At 41.0% G+C, this 19,728-nt stretch overlaps 1 long non-coding RNA gene across 1 annotated transcript; it reads left to right on the forward strand.

Moving 5' to 3' along the window:
• The first annotated feature begins 13,357 nt into the window (after positions 1-13,357).
• LOC135289247 (uncharacterized) lies at positions 13,358-16,620 on the forward strand. The gene is made up of 3 exons (XR_010352034.1): positions 13,358-13,498; positions 13,671-13,863; positions 15,468-16,620. It is a non-coding gene; the product is annotated as an uncharacterized LOC135289247 (long non-coding RNA).
• The last annotated feature ends 3,108 nt before the right edge of the window (positions 16,621-19,728 follow it).

The following is a 19,728-nucleotide window of genomic DNA, read 5'->3' on the forward strand; positions in this document are numbered from 1 at the left end:
TGGTGGAACATATACATGAGAAAAATAAGAAGGACTGTATTTATCTTGAATGTTCTTTGTATCCCATAATGCAATACATTGCATGTTTAACATCCTTCCATAATGGGTTGGCTTTTTTTTAAAATTCTGCTAGGAAGGGAATACATTTAACCCCAAGATACCTGCAAGTGAGTGAACCCACCTGTCTGGTTTGTGTGTCCCTGCTGAGGTCCTGTACTGAGCAGAACTGAAAGATTGCATTAGCTGTTTATTTCAGAACATGTTGCAAGTACTGAGGACTTCATGCATTTTAGCTCCACAGATCCTTTATCTGTGGGTGGAGCACCCCTGAAAGAGAAGGTAAACTAGTGGAAAAATGGAGAGTCCACTTGACTAAATATGATGCAATTATTTGTAGTTACATTTCTTTAAAACTCAGAAAGGTAGAATGGAAGATGGGCTAATTGTAGCAGTGCATGCTGGACATTGCTTAGAGTACAGACCTCTCAATAAAAAAACCCAAAAAACCTACTAAAGCTGAGAAGTTACTGCCTGCTCTTCTGTCTGCTTTTGTGGAAAGTGGAATTGTAGGTCTAACCATTGGAAACAATTTTTCTATAAACTTCAGTTACTTGTAATACAATAATCCTTCAGATGGGCTATAAACTTTTGGTTCCTCTCTCTTCCAAGCTGCAAGTCTGAAGTGAAACTTGGCAGTGCTCTGTTTGTTGAAATGAAAGGCCCAAGGTCAGATTCTGATCTCTCATTGGCCTTACACCTGTCAGCTCACTTTGATGGTGTAAACTTTTACTTACTCCAGCATAAGCAATGACAGAATCAGACCCTGCATATGCTTTTTATCTAAAGCTGTGTTCCAGATGTGTTTATGTAGCCTGGTTTTAATAAAATGTGTGCATTTTAAGATGTAAATGGATTTTTCTTTAATTATAACCATATGGACTGTTATTAAATTTTCATTTTAAAAGTGCAGATACAGCTAGCCCAGCCATATTGAAGCGTCACAATGGGTTCACTTGACCAGTGCAGCTTTCACATAGCACCCAAGCAAATGCAAGACTCTTAAAGCTGGGAAAGATGGGAAAAACACGAGATGACATCAAAGTGAGTGTGGAAAACTGTGACTTCTTGGTTTTCCAGATATTAGAGCGCCACATCCCATTGGGTTATTTGCCTCTCCTCTATTCAAGATAGGCAAAATTAAGTGCAAAGCTGGTTCAGCATATTCCTTCAAGCTGAGATATCACTACCATTTTTGTCTGCCTGTGCTACAAGTCAGCAGCCCTACTCAGCACTCTGCTTCTCTACAGGTTCAGGCTGTGACTGGATGCCTTGAATCCAGTAAGCCCTCAAATCCAGAGTTACATGGTTGGATTGTTGTGTTACGAGAATCTGCGCCTATCTGGGGTTGGGGGCAGTCCTGCAATGAGCATATTCCTTCCCCCCACTTCCAGCCTCTGTGCTGTGACACCACATGCTGAGGCTCCAGGAAGGAAAGGTCAGCCTGCTGCTGCCCCCAGCCCAGCTTTGTGCTCAAATCAGCAGTGCTGCCTGAGGGGACAAGACCTCCCTGATTCTCAGGCTTAATGCTGGCCATTCCTGAGGGTCCCAGTACCCCCCACAGCTTTTGTGCATCTCCACACCTAAGGGCTGCTTCCCAGCCCGGAATGGGAGCTTGATTTTTCCAACAACAGAAAGGTAGGGGCAAGTAAAAAAATTATGATTGATGGACTCTCTAATAAAAAAGTCAACATATTTGTTAATGAATAAATACTTAAGAGAAAGATGTCAGTGTTGATGGAGTTTTTAGTTTAATCTTCTTGAAATTAAGTATTTCAGTAAGGTAAAAGAAAATTCACTTGGAAAATTTCTTTTAATTGTACATCCACAGCTCCATGAAATAGGTGGCTGGTATAGTCATCATGCTTATGCTTTTCCTTAGCATATTTTGACATTATGCAATTGAAGGTTTTACACTACACTTCCACAAGAATGTTTTTATTTATTATATTTATGTGTGTGGTTTGCTTGTCTTTGTGGAATAACTATTTTCAAATGAAATTGATTCTGAAAGGGAATTTTGTATGCCAAACCTGATAATGATTTGAAGTTCAGTCATACTTCTGTGCTATAAGGATGCTTTCTTCCTTGGACAACTGAAGAACACAAACTGTGCTTCTCTCCTACTGTCATTATTATTTCCTCACTCTTTAATTTCCTTCTGGCTATGTTGGATACTTATGTTTGACTCATGTCTTCTTCAGAATACAGCTGCCACTTGGTGGGGAAGTTCAGTCATCTTGGACAAGTTAAAAATGTTTTTTCTCCTGGATTCAACTATTGAGGACTCCTGGGTCATGGTCAGCTGTGCCCCAGTAATGCATGGTAAAAGGAGGATGATTGCACAGAACAACCACAACAGTCAGAGTGTTCCTGTGCTGTCTTGAGGAGGGAAGAGTTTGATAAATGGAAGAAAAAAAAGTCTATTCTTGGCACTGGAGGATAGACTCCTTCACTGCGGGGCTCAGTCTTTCCCCAGACCTTCCCAGGGCTGCAGTCATGAATGCTTGGTTTGGCTGCACTGTGGTGTGTTATGAAGATGTGAAAAGTGAGCTGGATGGCTGAGCTGCCCCATCTGCATTTTTTTTTTCATTTTAAAATTTAATAAAACCCCATGTGGTTACAATTGAAAAAAAAAATCCATTAATGTTCCCAAAATGCTTCGTATCTAAAGCAAAATGTATATTAACTTCCCATCCCCCATCTCTAGTGAACAATAAGATATACTTTTTCATTGAATCAGTGAAAATCATTAAATAACTTATTACATCATCAACCCAAACCATGTACTTTTACTTACTTTTCTAATGACTAACAAATGATGTTAACATATCAATGTCTTTATATGCATCAGGGAAGAAAGGGTGGGGTACGTAAATGTGCAATCTAAATGGAGATTCTTTCATATTTTTCTATATTTAAATAGGGGTAGGTGTTTCTATCTGGAGACCATATGTTTGGGGTTTTTTTTAACAATCTGTATGTGTGTAAAAAAAAAAAAAATTAAGTGGGGTGGATAGCTACAGTGCGGGCTCTGGAGTTCTGGTGGGTTGATCTAGATATGAAGAGATGTCCACATGAAAAATCCTTTTCCTTCAGGCACATTTTCCATTATTTGGATCTTATCTGAACAGCACCAGTTTGCAAAGCCCTGGATGTGCTTTCTGTGGAGCGGCAGCAGAGAGGAGTTACCATCAAGGGGCTTGCCACTGTCAGTCTGGCTGATGGCGCAGGGGAAAGGCTCATGGGCAGTGCAATGGCACCTGTGCTCTGCATGCAGGGACATCGAGGCTTTGCAGCAGTGCCAGGGATGGGTTCTGCAGCCCTAGAAACTGAAGGGCAGAGTGCAGGAGGAGCTCCCTGCATCCTCTGCACTATCAGGGTGTAACACATAGAGCAGGGCAGTTTTAATTTCACCCAGTCTAGCCAGAGATCGGTTTGCTACAGATACAACATTTCTAGAACAAAATGGCACTCCCAGCTGCAGAAAAAAAAAAACAACAGGCAGTCACCTTTGAAGTCATTCTCAAGCCTGCCCCATGAACAGGATGCCTGGATGCAGAGTTCGTCATCAGGTTCATCTTGCAGCCCGGGGGAGTTGTGTGTCATCACCTCTGCAATGCGCCTGGACCCGACGGCACTCCTGAGCCCGTGTGTGCCACGGTGCAATGTGCAGGGCTGCTGCCAAAACACGAGACCAGCTGGGTTATTCATTTTACACACTGCAAAAATGTTATTAAACTGCACCATACAGATAAGTACTAGAAAAATTGCTAGGTTATTTTTTTTTCACATAAAATTAGCCAATTTGCTGGTGTATGTAATTGTAAAGAATGCAAAGCATCCCATTCAAGTGATTAACCTCTTAGTTAATAAAAGCAACAATTGCATATGTATAAATAATATAGTAAAAGGAGCATTCATATCAAAGTAATATAGCTCATACTATCCTGTTTCTCTCCTTAATTAGTAAATAATTCATCAAATTCTGCAATGAATTGTGCTCCCACCCACATTTCTTCATCCAATTATCGTGAAATAGGAAAGCAGGAGCCTTCCTTCTTTGAAAAGGATGTGATAATGAAATTGTTCAATAGCTCTTCTCAGCTCTCTGCTAGTCTAAATTAGTACTTTCTTGGGCATACTGTTTCTTTTATTCATTTCTTCCCTTATTCACTACTTTTTTTCTTTTTAATTGAAGATACCTTCTATGTTAAATGTCATTTTACACTGACACACTTTAAAAGAAGTATATCCACCATGCTTTGTTTTCAGCACAAATGAAATTAATTCTACAGTACAGATGAATGGCAGTGTTTGCTTGCCAAAGTGATCCTTTCATGCTTCAGATTGTATCACACAAACAAAATTAAAATAATGTTATAGAATACAAGATAAAAAAGAGGATGCATAAGCAAGCATGTATTAAGATCTCAAACCCAGAATCCAGACTGTCCTTGAATGAATGTCGTGTTTAAATAAGAGTCTTTGTTACCTGACCAAATTCCATTTCTTCCATTGGATCTTTGCAGGACTCAGTGTTTGAAAGAGTGAACAACTCAGCTGATTGGTGTGTGGTCATGTGTTTTATGTATTTCACAACATTCAAATACTGCTCAGAAGATGGCATTCCTCATCTCTTTGTAGTCATGTTTATGGTACACCTCACTGTAGAACTGGATAGTCTCAAACAGTAAGGAAGAATAATTTCACAACACCGATATAAAATAAAGAAAGACTGTTGTCTTTATGAATGGTGAATGAAGGCCCACAGAAATAAAGATCCAAAGTATTCAAGAATTTAAAGCCCTGAATTTGAGGCACAAAGAATCTGAACTTTCAGAACAACCCATGTGCGTCTCTGCATATGAGTCCATATGACTCTTTTATATGAGGTGTGTGCATAGGAAAGTAAGTATTATGCATGTATTATACAAAGGACAGCATTTATTTAAAGGACTGCCATCATGATGGTCCTCAACAGCTCATTTCCAATGAGACAGCAAAATGGACACATGAGAACAACTATCACTGAGCAAGGCACTGGTGCTTTGCTGGGAGTCCACTGTGAGCGTGAAAGAGCTCCCACGAGCTTGCACTGAGTCTCTACCCAGCTCCAACCTATCCATGCCAGGAATTTGAAAACTTTGAGAAAATGCCTTTTGATCTTTCTCTGGACCATGCCTAATGGGAACCAGAGCTTGAGACATGAAGCTTTTAAAATCTAACACTTCAGAATCTTGATGCTTCACGTTTTGAAGGGTTTGTATGGTAAATCACCTCCTTTTGTAGAGGTCACACTGTGCCAAATATCAGATCCCTGTTTTGAAGCATAAGGCCTTCAAAAGCCTCAAAGTTAAGACTAGCAGAATTTTAAATTTGGGAAGAACAATACCCTTCCTGGTTTTTTTTTTTTAAGTAGATTGGAAAATAGCTGAAAAAAATTGGTAAGAAAGATTTTTAAAATCGAGTCAGCATGGGTAGACACCTGGTATTGAGAACTTCAGCAAAAATGTCTGGGTAGGGGAAGTTAATAAGCAGGCACTTTTGTTTTAATAGAACTATATAACATGTGAGGCCACCAGCTTTGTTTATTATAAGGTCATTATGAAAAGTACATTTAGGGACCTATATTACTATTTGCTTTATTTTTCCATGTGGGAAAGTAAATTTCACTATAGAAATAAAATGATGAAAAAGTGTAAGCTGGTCTGAGTTGTTGTTGCTGCTTTTTTACCTTTATGTGTAATCTTCTTAGTACTTATTGCATTTTAAGTAATACTTGGAGCATTATGAAACAGATTTTTTTACAGAAAAAAAGCAGAAATCTGCTTCAATTTACCTAGTAGGGATACCCTCACCCTTACCCTGAATATTGATACTCAAACCTCTTCTTGAGGATTCTTTGAGACATATAATGTTGTATGATTTAAACACAAAAGGATTAGAAGAGACAGATTGTCCTCTTCACTCTCTCTATGGCGTCAGCTGTATTTTTTCTTGTTTTAAAAAGAAATCTCCTAGTGTTGTGATAGGAAAGAAAATCTGAAAAATATGACCCCCAAGTGTCAGTGGTATCCACCTGAACAAATAGCCATACACCCTGAACTTCCACACTCAGGCTGCTGAGTTCAAAGGCTGCTAAATCAGATGCCACTTGTGTGGGTTTTTTTAAATGAAGTTTTTATTGCTCTTTAAAGCAAAGGTCTCCTCTTACAAAGTTCTGTTCTATCCACTTTGATTGACTATTCTTGTGGATAAACTTTAATTGTAGCACAGAGGTGCTGAAGTGAGGAATTAAAAAGGGTCAGATGTCCGTGCCTGATGATGTGAGCCCAGAAGCAGGCACTTCAAGAAGAGCACACAAGTGCACTTTGAGGAAATCAAATGTGTGGTTGATACTGAGGTGTCATTGTGAGGAAAACCAGACCTAGTTTTCTTCTAGCTATGGAGGTGTAGAGCTCTGTTTTGAAGACATCAGATTGGATGGAAGACTGTGTCTCCAGTTCTTCAGCAATTCTGGTGACAGAAGCTGTGGTAGATGGTAGAGGATTATATTCTGGTTTTTTTTTTCTTTTTTTTTTCTTTGTTTTGTTTTGTTTTGTTTGTTCGGGTTTTTTTTGGTTTTTTTGTTTTTGTTTTTGGCTTCAGGCAAAGATAATTTTCATCACAAAGTAGTGCTTAGTCTCCTGGGACAAATGCAATGACAGTTTTCATGGTGCTGTGTATTTCTTGTAAGCAGAATCAGGCTTGGACTGAAGGTGTAGTCCTCTGAACCATCAGCTCTGAAAAAATCAGTTGCCCTGGCTACCCCACATAAAGTGAAATGGCACCATTACAATGAAAGCACACATAAAATGGGAGCTTTCACAATAAAAAAGGATGTAGTGGAAGACTTGCTACATTGTCTTACTATGAGAAGACAGAATATCAAACACTGTTTTTCAATAAGCCTATGACTCCTCCCCCCAAATAGTTGGATCTAAAGCCTGATAAATTAAATATTACTCACTAGACAATGAAAAGCTTTAGTCAAAGGAATTTAAAGATGTGTTAATTAGTCAAATGAGAGAGTCCATACAGACTTGTAAATATTATAGGAGAAATCTATTAACTCGAGTGAGCAGATATTAATTGAAAACATTGTATAAGAGCTACAGAGTTCACAGAAAGTGCCTTTCACTTGCTATTAAAGCCTGTGTATATGCAAATTCAGTAGCTAGCACATTAGCTTGCACTCTGCTATGATGGCTGGCTGTGGATAACTGGAAAATGTCCTCACAAGTTGGCTGCATATCTACCAGCAAAGCTGTTACCTGCTGCCCGGGTGTGAAGTGTAAAATAACAGGTGAGGGGCTGCTGGGCTTCAGTGGCAGTGTACAGAACCTCCACTAAACACTGAGGGAAAGTCTTCTGAGACAGATTTCCTTCCCTCTGTCTTCCTCTGGAAAGGGGCTCTCTCAAGATGCTGAGGCCTTGTGCCAGACTTTGGCTCCTTTCTACAGTCTGGTTCACACATGCCCATGGTCCCTGATGCTCCAGTTCCTACAGCACAGTTTCTTTGCTGTGGGAACTGGAGCATCAGGGACATCATGGACTCATCTGGGCTGTGGGAGCTCACCAGCCCTCCTGGGTGCTCCTCAGATTAGACTTAAGTGGCTGCCAAGGAAAGTGGCCTCTTAACCATGCTTATTTCACCAATGGCATCTCTAGGGAGCTGAAGGTGTCCCTCAGACATCTTCTTTTCCCCACTGACAAATTACTTGCTGCCTTGCTTCTGTCTGCTCTGAATGACAGTCAGAACAGCTTTTGCCAGTTAAGGGTGAGGAATTAACAAATAATCAATCGCAATCATTAATTCTAAACTTTCCTCTGGCCTACCGTGTGGCCCTGTGCCACCCTTACCTCCCATTGTCTCTGTTTCCTTGCCCCTAAACAGCAGGTACTGTCTTTCACTGGACTCCCAGGGGCTGGCAGACAGCAGGCAGCTCCACAAGAGACAAGCCCTAGCAGTACACAGGGAGATGTCTGGATGCCTTTCTGCAGCAAAATTCACTGAGTTTATTTCCTAATAGTCCCTTGTAGCCTTGCAGTAACTTGTGAGGGTGTCTGAGCTTGAAGGGCTGGATTCACCTAAACTGCAATGATCAAGTCACCTATGAGGTCTCCATGAAGCCGGGGCAGGGATAAAAGCTTTAGGCAGCCATTCAGATCTCAGTGGACTTGAAATGGCTCCTGAAGGGGCTCCTCTCTGACTCTTATTTCTTGCCCGTACAGAGCCCAAGATACCTGCACTCCTAAATTTGTTGCCTCATGTTAACTAAGCTTAATAACAATTCCTCCTTCTCCCCATCCTCCTGAGCCCTCCAGTGGCAACCATGAAGCTCAGGAGTGACCAAACAGTAGTTTCCCTATCTTTTTATAGGAGCAATAGCAGTCCTAATTTATAGGCCTTTTTTAAACCTCCCACTCCTCCTGCAAAGGCAGAAGCTCCTGCTCCCATTGTGCCCACCAAAATGTGCCTCTGCAGCACAGGGGTTTGTTGGTGGCTGGAAACACACAGCTTTGGCTGCACCAGTGCCATGCTGTGATCATCACATCTGTGTGTGCACATGTGTTTCTGGAAGCACTTTGGATGCTCCTTGCTTATCAGACTAAACCAAGTGGATGAAGAGGGAGGGCAACATCACAGCTTTTTCAGTCCAGTGGCTTCAGTATAAAATTGTGTTTCCTCTAAATTCCCCAGCACTGAGATATGCATACCAGGTCTCCAGACAAATCAAATGGCTGAACAGGCAGTTAAAATCCTGGCTTTACTGCTGGGGCAGCATCAAATTTCCCCATCTTTGCTGGGCCAGTCAGTGAGTATGAAGGCTGTGGTCCTCCCAGATCCTGGCCTGGATAGAAGCCAGTGTCATCTGTAGTGTAAATTATAGAAATCCCAAACCAGACTGCAGCTGCTCAAATGCCACGTTTATGTGAAGTCATTACCAGCCAAAGACCAGGTCACACACCCATCTATGATCTTAAGCCCAAAGCCTCAGAAAAGGTCTGCCTAGGTTGTTGCATAGGACTTATTCCACCCATGGATATAGCCAGTAAGTGCTGGTAGGAAGGTACTCATTTTTGATGATAACATATGGCAAGTAAGATCTTCCACAGCCTAAGAGGAAAGCCAAAAGCCATAGTGTTTTTAATTCATAACCAACCTGAGATACGGTCTTGAGCTTGAGGTACATTTTGTGGTGTGCACAGCTTCCTCCTCCAAGGATTCTCTTTTGGGAGTCTGTACCCATCAGTCTCCTTCAAACACCATACCTTTGCTCTCCATCAGACCTGCTGCAGGTATGAGTATATGAGTATATGTATTTGATGTATTTCTTTCAAATTTCCCAAATTTGGAACAAGGACTACTTGAGCAGATGAATCCAGGGAATGTTGAGAACACATCTTACTTATCCTGGAACAGATTCAAACTTCTGAAGAGGCACTACACTGGGTTACCTCAGATCCAGACCTGGTTTCACAATCACCAACCTTCTTACTATATTCATCCACCAGAAAACAGAGAGTGTTACAGTTTGGTGCAGTCATAAGCACATCATTGCCAATGGAAAATTGTGTTGGCAGATTCTTTTATACCCAGCCAAATATACAGAAATGGAAAGGTCAGCTGTGCAGGCACTGGTTTTACATATGTGCATTAATTACTACACAGTTGCCTTTTGTTATTCATTTCATCTGCTCAATATGTATCAAATTGAATGAGAAGAAAGAGGGCCCACAGAAAGACAGAAAAGGGAAGCCAGGACAATCTATGAATGGGACTGGTCCTCCCTTTCTGGATCACACACTGGAAAAGATTCAAAACTAGCCAATTGCAGGGAATGGGAAAAGCAAAGAGAAAGGTATCCCTTGTCAGCTACAGCTTTTTCTATAAGGCTTTCAGAGGTCTGCTGCAGAGACACTGGAGTAGTTCAGTGAGCTTGGCTTCTTGGTGAACCCCTACAATGGAGATTTTCCCAAGCAAGTGTGTTCAGGCACTCTGGTATGTTAGCTTCTTAAGTATACAGCCATGGTCCTGATTTTAATTAGTCAAAAACGTTTTTCGTTAAGCACCATGACACATGCACTTTTTGGGGATACCTGCCGTCAGGCAACACTAGAAACTGTGTGAAAGAGAATACTCAACAATGTCATCAGAAAATTCAGAACATCAATTTGCATTTATGTGTGGATTGAATACTTTGGCTATGATAATGTCTGAAAAACAGACAGCATCATTTAAAATGTGGTTAAGAGGCTGAGTACAACTTTCATGATTCTAGCCTGTGCACTATTCCTCTCACAGATATATTGTAACTGTGTACTTACCTGACAGTGCTGTGCCCAAATACCTTAGGTAAAAGGATTTCCACTGTCAAAGAAGCACCACAGAACCTGGTTATTCTCTTCCCAGAACAAGAAAGATGAATGTTGTGAAAGAATCACAGAATAGGACACAACTTCCCCAGGGAACACACGGTAATGAGCATGAGCTCTGCAATTAGACTTGCTGAGACCGAGTTACCAAAGCCTCCTGGCCAGGCCAACCTCCTTCTGCAGCTTCACGTAGTGTGTCATGGTGTTGAGTTGTGCGAGTCCCCATTGCATGCACCTAGTTAAACCCTTTTAGCCACAGGAGCTTTGTTCAAGCGAGGAGAGCTTTCTGCTGTGTTATGGCTCCCTAAAATCCCTGAGCCAGGGGCTTCCAGGATTGCCCAAAAAATAACAGTACTGTAAAAGAGAAAAAATTGCAATTAATAATTGTCACTTAAAAACTTACATCCTCAGACGATTAATACAAAGTGAATTCTCCATGGTTTATAAATTATATTTCATTAGATACATATGAAATAAGCTGTATAACCAGCCCTGTACCAGGACTTCCCCTTTCTGGTCTTGTAGGATTACCCAACAAAATGGCTTTGCTGACTGCTGAGGTAGTCATTTCATAGGAAGGCTCAGTCATGCAGTTTATACTGGAATCTGCTATTGACTTGTAGGAACACAAAAGAAAAGTGGCAATGAGCTAGAAGCTTTTTGGCAAGTAGTTCAATAGACCTTCTTCCTGAAACTGTTCCTGTCTCTTTCAACCTATCCTGCAAGAACACCAGATAAAACATCAAGTCCATGGTGAATACAAATTGGGCTGTGCAGTTGTAGCGGTCTGGTCAAGATAAAATTAGTATGGATTTTCTTTAATCCTTTGATCTATGTTGCCATGCAGGAGGGCAGGCGTTTACCATAAGAAAGGTGGGCTATCATATTAAAGTTTTCCTTGTGCTCTTCATTGGTGTAGTAGTTTCAATTCATTGCAGAGCCCCACAAGAGCTGCACTGATATCAGCCTAATAGGAGGTGCTTAGTCAGAGAGCTACTTTTTAGAGTTTCCCCATGGTGGGGATTCCTGCAGCCTCCAAAATAATATTAATTGTATGCACACCAGCAATAACATGATGCCTCTACCCTGTTCTCTGTAGGTTGCAATTGTCTATATGCTCTATACTTTGCTAGCCTACTTCTAGTTAGCATGCTTTGTATGCTTTTAAGGGATGGCCTGAATACTGATTAGATACTTCTTTGTGTGTTATCACAAGCAGGTGACAGGTAGTTAGGAGTTTCTTGGAGTAACTGATTACTAATTTGATGTAAAATTAAATAACCATACAAGAAACTAATGTTTAGCTGCAAAAGCACGACTAAATAACAAGGAAGGATTTGGACCTTGCATGCCTCCCTTACCTGCTGCTAACTGAGTGAGGTGTCAGAAGCAGGTAGCAGCTCTGTGGTGCCAGTACATCTTTATATGCTGTTCACATTCCATTGCAACATGTCACATTTGATATGGCATAATGCAATGTGACTAATTTAATCAGATGTGAAGTGCACTACAGCAACGTATCAAGTCTGAAAATTTGGAAAAAAAAAAGTTGGAGTAAAAAATAAAGCTTTCTCCTATCCATGGTTGGATTATTTTTCTCAGCTGGAGGGCTACATTTTCTGAGCTTGGCCTTTTCTATTCTGACCTTCCAGCCAAGGGCATGTGTCAGGAGGCTTGTATTTCCCAAAGGCAGTGACACAGTCTATTAGGTCATATGAGCTGGATCATCAAGCCTTTGTCCACCTCAACTTCTGGGCCACCATTCCTTACCCACCCCCACATCCCCCAGCACTAACTCATGATACGATGCCCTTGCCTTTGACAGGTCGGGAGGGGAAAAAGCATTTTATTGCTGAACACGTACACAGCAGAGCCCAGAAATGAAGCGAGCTTTCTGTGGTCTGGTGCTACTCGCTTAGTAAGTCTGCATTTAATTAGCTACTTCTGAAATGTGACAAGGAGAAAACACAAGATTTACAAGTCCGCTTGCATTTCTAACCCAGGGCTAAGCATTGTTTTGTTTTAAGGTGATGATTATAATCATAAATACCAAAAGAGCCCATGTCCACAGGGAGTTCATCAAGCTTTCAGTACTTTTGGGAAGTGTATCCACCCTCATCCATTCTGGACTATCTCCTAGCCTGGGAGTGTGTGGATGGACAGGCTGCCATGCACAGACATTAGCAACTTTGCCCTTTCAAACACCGAGTGACAAGAGACTCAGAGATGACTCTTTCTTTGGTTTAGTCCTTTATTTTAGATCTACCTCTTCTCTTTGTACATTACCAAGTGTATGGAAGGCAGTGCAAATAATAATTTGCTTCTTCTTCACTACAGACCTGAGGGTTTTTTTGGTGAAGTGTTGTGGTCCTCAAAGAGTTGTGAAAAGGTCTCAGAGGAGCATATATAGTGCTAGAAGAAGCCTAAGAAACACTTAAGCTGGTGAAAATCTATGAGCTTGCTGAACCTAAGGGGTGGGGGGCTGTGGAAGGGTCACATAGTCCAGAAAGAAGACTATATTTTCACAAGATCTGGGAAATAATGCCATGGGAAGAGAGGAAGATGTACCTACTCCAGTTACTGTGGCAGACATTTCCATAGAATAAAACAGAAAGAAAGTCTTAGAAAACAGTATGATAAAATATGCTTATATGTTACAAAGAAGTAAAAACTATTTATTCTACCCTTGTCCCTGTGCTGAGCATACCTCAGCCAAAGGAGACGTTCACCCTTCTTTTTTGCCTCTTTGAGGACCAAGGAAACTTTGTGATGGTGTGCTCCTTTAAGACCCAAACATCACAGACAGGTTTTGTGATCTCTCTTCTCATTTCATCAGGCCTGGAAAGGTTTTGCTGATTACAAATGAGAAGATGCTGTGTTAGCTCCTCCTCCAGTGGTTGGTTTGCTTCTTATAGCCCTAGTCCCCTCCACCTCCCCTACCAGTGGAGCTTTCACTGTATTCCTACCTTGGAACAAGGAAAGGGGACCCTTTCAAAAAGAAGTAGGGCTAAATTGCAAGGTAAGGTCTGGTTATGCTGGGGAAGGTCTGTTGGTGTTGGTTTAGGCCTTAGACTACTTTGTAATGTATGAGATAAACATGAGCTTTTATAGCTCTTGGACTCTGTGTCCCATTTTCTTGTGAAACCAGTAACTTTGTGATAGATCTCCTGTTCATTGACTTTTACTCTTAGCTTTAGGTGGACCCTATTCAAATGGCTCAACAGACCAGCCTCAGAGCCCTGGGTCCCCCTGAGGAAGGGGATGCTGCAGCAGACAGCCAAACCCAGCAGCCTGCCAGACCTCGGAGAGCTAGATCCCGGAGAAGAAGGCGTAGACAGGCAGTTCCTGCATCCCAAGGAGAAGATAAACCTAAGACCTTTCAAGGTGACTTGTGCGAAGGGGGTGGTAGTATTGGCTGAGGAGGGGGATGAGTGCTGCTTAATTTCAGTTGCTATTCCTTGTTTGTCTTGTCTGTTTGCCTGTAGAAAGCTCCCTCAAAATAAGGGTTCAAAAGTAAAAGAGCTCTAGGTGACACCACTATGGCTGTCTTGTTAGCATCTTCAGAGCTGCTGTTTGCTGACCTGCACAAAATTGTCTCGTGTCCTTGTGTCTGGCTCTCTTCTCCAAGAGCTAAAACCTCCTGTTAACTCACAAAGAAAACAGAAATATTATCTTAGAGGGCTCACTCTAGAATTCCTTCTTTTATGTGACGTATATCGGGCTTTGAAACTTAACTCACGGCATGTTTATGCAGTGCTTAGAGTTCAGGCTGGTTCCCTATGGTTTGAATGGAGTTACTTGCCAGCCTCAGCAGTGTTACCCTCCCACTGTGCAGATTGGCTCTGCAGCTCACCAAGAGCAAATGCCATGTAGGATCTACTGGGTTTGTACCCACCCAGTGTGGTTCGGAGTTAGAGAAGGTGCAGCACAGTAGTTTCATACTGGCTCTTGTTCTGAGGAACCCAATGGCTTCTTTGCAGCAGAACTGCTAGGCAAGGATGCTGCCAGGTGCCTTTGCTATAACAGGTAGGCAGGTAGTTTCCAGAACTTACAACCAGCTTACATGTGCAGGAAGCCTCCTTCTAAATTGCAGAGATTTTTTTTAAACACATAGACCTCCTCTCATGAGGAGGCAATTTTCCTGGCTAGCTCATGGAACACTCCAAACATCCTTCTGAGCTTGCTGTTCAGAGTGGTGGGAGTTCCCATAGCCTGGGAGCAGTTTGATCGTGTAACACAAACCCTTTTCAAAGGCCACAGCTGGGCTGTGATAAAGATTGTCTGGGAAGATTGTGTAGCAATATTTCAAGGTCAAAACTCCCTTTCCTTAGTACTTCTGAGATGATAGACCACAAAGAAAGAGAAACCAAAACCAGGTATATTGGAGGGGTGGAGGGTGTGAGAGAGGCAGACGTGATAAAAGGAGTCAGGAGTAAATTAAATGAGTTAAGCTCTTGAATGAAAGGCAAAATAAAGTATTGAAGCTCAAGAATGGTTTGTAGTTAGTTTTTTAACCTTCCTTCAAATTTCTTTTTTTGTTTTTTTTTGCTGTAGTTTTCTCTTAAAGTTAGCATGCTAGATGGATTGCAGGACTATTGCAGTGGTTTGTATGGAGCTGGGAGAACCCTGAAATCCAAGATCATTGTGGTCAATTTCCCTGGCTTTAGTTCCAGCCTTAGTTAACCAGAGCATGAGGTCTCTCTGCTCTTTCTGGGAAGACAAGAAGAACTGTTTTCAAAACAGTAGAGGTTGGCAAAATGGAGTACAATTAATTCTTAATTCTGACCTTGGAGAAATGATGCTGAGTCTTGTGATAAACAATTTATTTTCTCAAAGGCTTAGGGTGAGGCTGGGGGGAAGTGGTGTGAGACACCTTTAAAATATTTAGTGATTAGATAATGAAAGGACAATCAGACAGAAGCTTTTTTTCTTGGCTTTGGATTTTTGTTCTGTTCTGCCTGATCTAATCTTGTTACTTTCCCCTGCAGTCTACAAATTTAGCAGTCATTCCCCACCTGTAAGTGCTCACTGTAATGGTGGAAGCTCTCGGAGTCCTGCGTTGCCTGATGATGGAGATGTTATGGGAATGATGGCTAGGGCTGCTGGATACTGGGGGAGGCGAGAAACTCCTCAGTGTTGGGTCAGAGGCTGCACTTGTGCTTGTTCAAAGGCTGAAAGAGAAGAAGGCCATCCTTCCAGGAGCCGTGTGCTGCCATGTGATCTAGATGAAGATGACAGCTCCACCTCCATGATAAGAGAGGGATTATTTTCAGTGGCTGAAGATGCTGATGGCAGCACTGAGGACACTGGGACAGCCAGATCTTGGGCTGGTGCTAGAAGTGATGATGGTCCCAGGAGTTTTGCAGAGGAGTATTCACTGGTTCCCATAAACAGACGAAAGCAATATTCTGCCCAGACTTTTCATGATGCAGTAGAAAGATTTTTGAGAGGGTTCTGAGCTTTGGCACATCCATTTTGGATTTGGGAGACAAATCTGTGGAGATGCAAATGCCTGTCATCATATGCACAGTTTATTGTAATACAGGTTGAAGCCTGCAGAAAAGCCATGAAGGTTCAAACAGAGTAAAGCTCAGTATATTGCTCTTAGATTGATAGACAGCTAGAAAGTTATTTGCATTCCAGTTTTGTCTCCTTGATATGTGTTGCTGCCTTCTTCAGGAGCTTAAAAACCTTTAGTAATCATAAGGCATTAACAATGGAAAAATTACGTTGACTCTAAGCTAATGTAATGACTATTTCTTTTGCAATGTTGAGAGAGGCAAAATGCAGCTTTTTTATTATTTCTCTGCAGTAGAGTCTCTATTTAATAGCTTCTTGAAGATATTTGAAATTCAAAGCCTTTGTTTATGCTAGAATTTCTTTGCACTAAATGCTTTAATTTACCCTATAGAGGCCTAGAGGGTTTAGTATTTTTTTTTGTGTGTGTTTTTTTTCTTTAACTTGATCTAAATCTAAAAATTGTATTCTGCTGCATATATTTGATTATTCATATATAAGCAGTTATGTATGATAATGTGAGATAGCTAGAGCACAACCTGCTTAAAAAGTCTCACACCCTTTAGCTGTTAACTTGTCACATGAATTAAAAATAAAAAAAAATATTCTGAAGACCTTATCAAATTTTTCAAATTTTTTTTTTGAGATGGGGAATAATAGAAATAATTATCTGGATTTCCTAGCTGAGAAATTTTGGCTTAGACATTTTTCCTTTATTTAGTTAAGGGCTAGATTTCAGGAGTATATACCTTAGCCTAACAGTAAAATGCTAGTGAATGGTTAATGGAAAATGGCTATACTTCAGGAACCTGATCCATGAGGATCATTGAAGTCTAGCTCCTGGCAGGGGTGGGCCCCAAAACTCCTACTAGGTGCCTGAGAATATTGTCCAAGTGCTTCTTGAACTCTCTCAGGCTGGTGCTGTGACCATTTCCCTGGGGAACCTGTGCCAATCCTGAAGCACCCTCTGGGTGGAGAACCTTTTCCTATATATAACCTAAATTCCCCCTAACATAACTGCATGCTGTTCCCTCATCTCCTCTTGCAGGTGACCAGGGAGAAGGGCTGTGGACTGCTTTGAGGTTTGCCCTCAGTCAAAAAGAGTCCATTTCATGGACATTCTGCAGACATTTGTGTTCTTATGAAATGTACTGACAAATAAAACACCTAACCTCTAGGCTTCTTGACTTTAATATGCCTACAAGCTTAAAATTAAGCACATGCCTACCCTTGAGTCAGTCTCCTCCTTTCACACTGGAGGCTGTCTATATATGAGGTAAATATCACAAGTGTTACACTAAAGAGAATCAGGCAACTTGTGCTTTATGCAATGTTCAAACTGAGAAAGGGCTGCTGCTCTAGTCAGAGCAATTTGCAGAGTCTGAAAATTAGAGGTATGGGGTTTTTTGTTTGTTTTGGTTTTGGGGTTTTTGTTTGTTTGGGCTTTTCCCCCTTCTCTAGCTATCTGTTAGAATACTGAAAGGTGAATGGTATTTCCATTTGTTTCCAGAAAGAGCAAGTCACATTCACCTTTCTTCCCTCTTCATCTGAGCCCCAAATTAAGTCTCATTCCTCTGAGTTATAACTGAGCAGCTTCATAGAGCAAATCACATAAAGTTCTAAGTTTTGTGGGTTTTTTTTTTTGCATGTGTGGTTTGTTGGTTTGGGGTTTTCTTTGTTTTTAAGACTATGCTTAACTACAGTGAGATTTTTTTTTTCTTTACCTGTCAGCAAGGCATTTGGCAAATCTTTAGGACCACATGGTGCAGCAGTCTGGGTCAAGCATGTGATAAAAAAATATTTGGGCTATGCAGCATAGTAGTAGTTGCTTATTTCTTCTTGAGATGTGTGTTATTTTCTACTTGGGTGTTTCCAGAAATACTTGGAGCTTTTGCACTCAGGTCTTTTAAGGCCTCTAGACCAAAAAATGGAAAATTGTCCCCAGATGAATCTAATAGTGTCTTTTTTTTGGTCCACATTACACCAAAACAGTATTGGAAGTATGCATAGCTCAATTCACCTGACAAGCCTGCTCTGTGAAGGTACTGCAGGGTATAATGCAGAATTAAAACTATTATCTTGTTGTTATAGCTGAAATACTGTAAGGCATCTACAGACACCTCTAAAATTATGCCCTTGATTGTATAAATTTCAGAAAGTGATATGCTCATGAAAGTCAGCCTGGCAATGTTTCATGTAGTCTTTCAAGAGCTTTAGTTTTCAGGCTTGTGAAACGTTTTTTTTTTTTTAATAAAACAAAACCCCCTCATAAATGTCACCCGTAGGTAGTAAGATACCAAGCATTGTAGAGGTGTCAGATTTTTGACAGCATGATTCAGTATTGTGCATTTTCAATTTGACAACTGTTTAGTTTTTCCTTGTGGATCTGAGATCCTGTAAGCATTTTTGTGCATACTTGTCTGTTTTTCACAAATGATTCTACAACTGGGATTTTTATCACATGTTGAGTTAAACACAGGTAGAAAGGTCTGAAAGATCAACACCTCTGAGGAAAAGTCCTCTTGTGGTAACTTCTGAGGAAAGAAAAGCTTGTGAGGCAATAACTTGAGATATCTTCTAGGAAAAATAGAACAAGCAAAGCTGAGGAACAGCTTGGGAAAAAAAAAAGAAAATCTGTCTCTTGAAAAAAATGGATCAGAGGTAAAGAATGTTTTTTCTTTGAGAATTTTAATTTCTGTACTCATTTTGCATTTGGCTCACACTTATCTGCCTGTTTGTATATATGAGTGAATTCAAAGAACTCAGGACCAAAGTCTAGTGCTGAATAGCAGCTCACATGAGTCCAGAGTTTCTCATGTTGCTGAGCTTTAATTAATCATTTCCTTCCAGCATGGTGGTTATAAGGTCTCATCAGCTCATTACATGGGCACAGTAATAAGACGGCAAGATTTCTTTTTCTAATTGTTCATCCCAGATAGATTCATAGATAAAACAACGTGGCACAAAGCTGGCTAGCCCTTAGACTATGAATGTCTAAGGGTTCTATGTATGTGCTCTGTCTAGAGGTACATTTTAACTTTTACATCACTGCAGCATCACTACAGCTGGCCCCCTTCCTTGATCCAGCCAAGAGAACTTGAGTATCTGGATGCCAGAGGACTGTTTGCTCTCTCCAAATATTTTCTTTTTATTTTCTCCATTTGGCTTCCTTTTCTGAGTCTGATCAAGTATCTGTGAGAACAGGTGTCCCAATGGTGCTCTTTTATACCTTGTCTACATCTGTAGAGGTGTCTGTATTTTTTTCAACTAAGAGCTGGTAGGAATTGGAAGGTTTGAGAGAGGAGAACAATCTCAGTGAACTTGAAGACCAGACTAAAATCTCTTGAGTGCAGAGGCTGTCTTTTTTCTGCCTTTCCATCATAATTAATTCAGTGGGGCCCTGATCCATGACTGGGGCTCTAAAATAATATAAATTACTGTGACCTGTTGGAGTGAGTTCAGATGAGACCACGAAGATGATCAGAGGGCTGGAGCACCTCTCCTATGAAGACAAGCTAAGAATTGGAGTTGTTCAGTCAGTAAAAGAGAAGGTTGTGGGGAGACCTTAAAGCAGGCCTGCAAGAGAGCTGGAGAGTGACTTTTTACAAGGGAACGTGGTAGGAGAGGGTGGAATGGTTTTAAACTGAAAGAAGGCACGTTTAGAACAAATTCTTATTTGTTCTTATTATTAGGAACAAATTCTTAGCTTAATGAGAGTGCAGAGGTGCTGAA

Source organism: Passer domesticus, chromosome 1 (genome assembly GCF_036417665.1).
Source record: "Passer domesticus isolate bPasDom1 chromosome 1, bPasDom1.hap1, whole genome shotgun sequence".
Classification (NCBI taxonomy): domain Eukaryota; kingdom Metazoa; phylum Chordata; class Aves; order Passeriformes; family Passeridae; genus Passer; species Passer domesticus.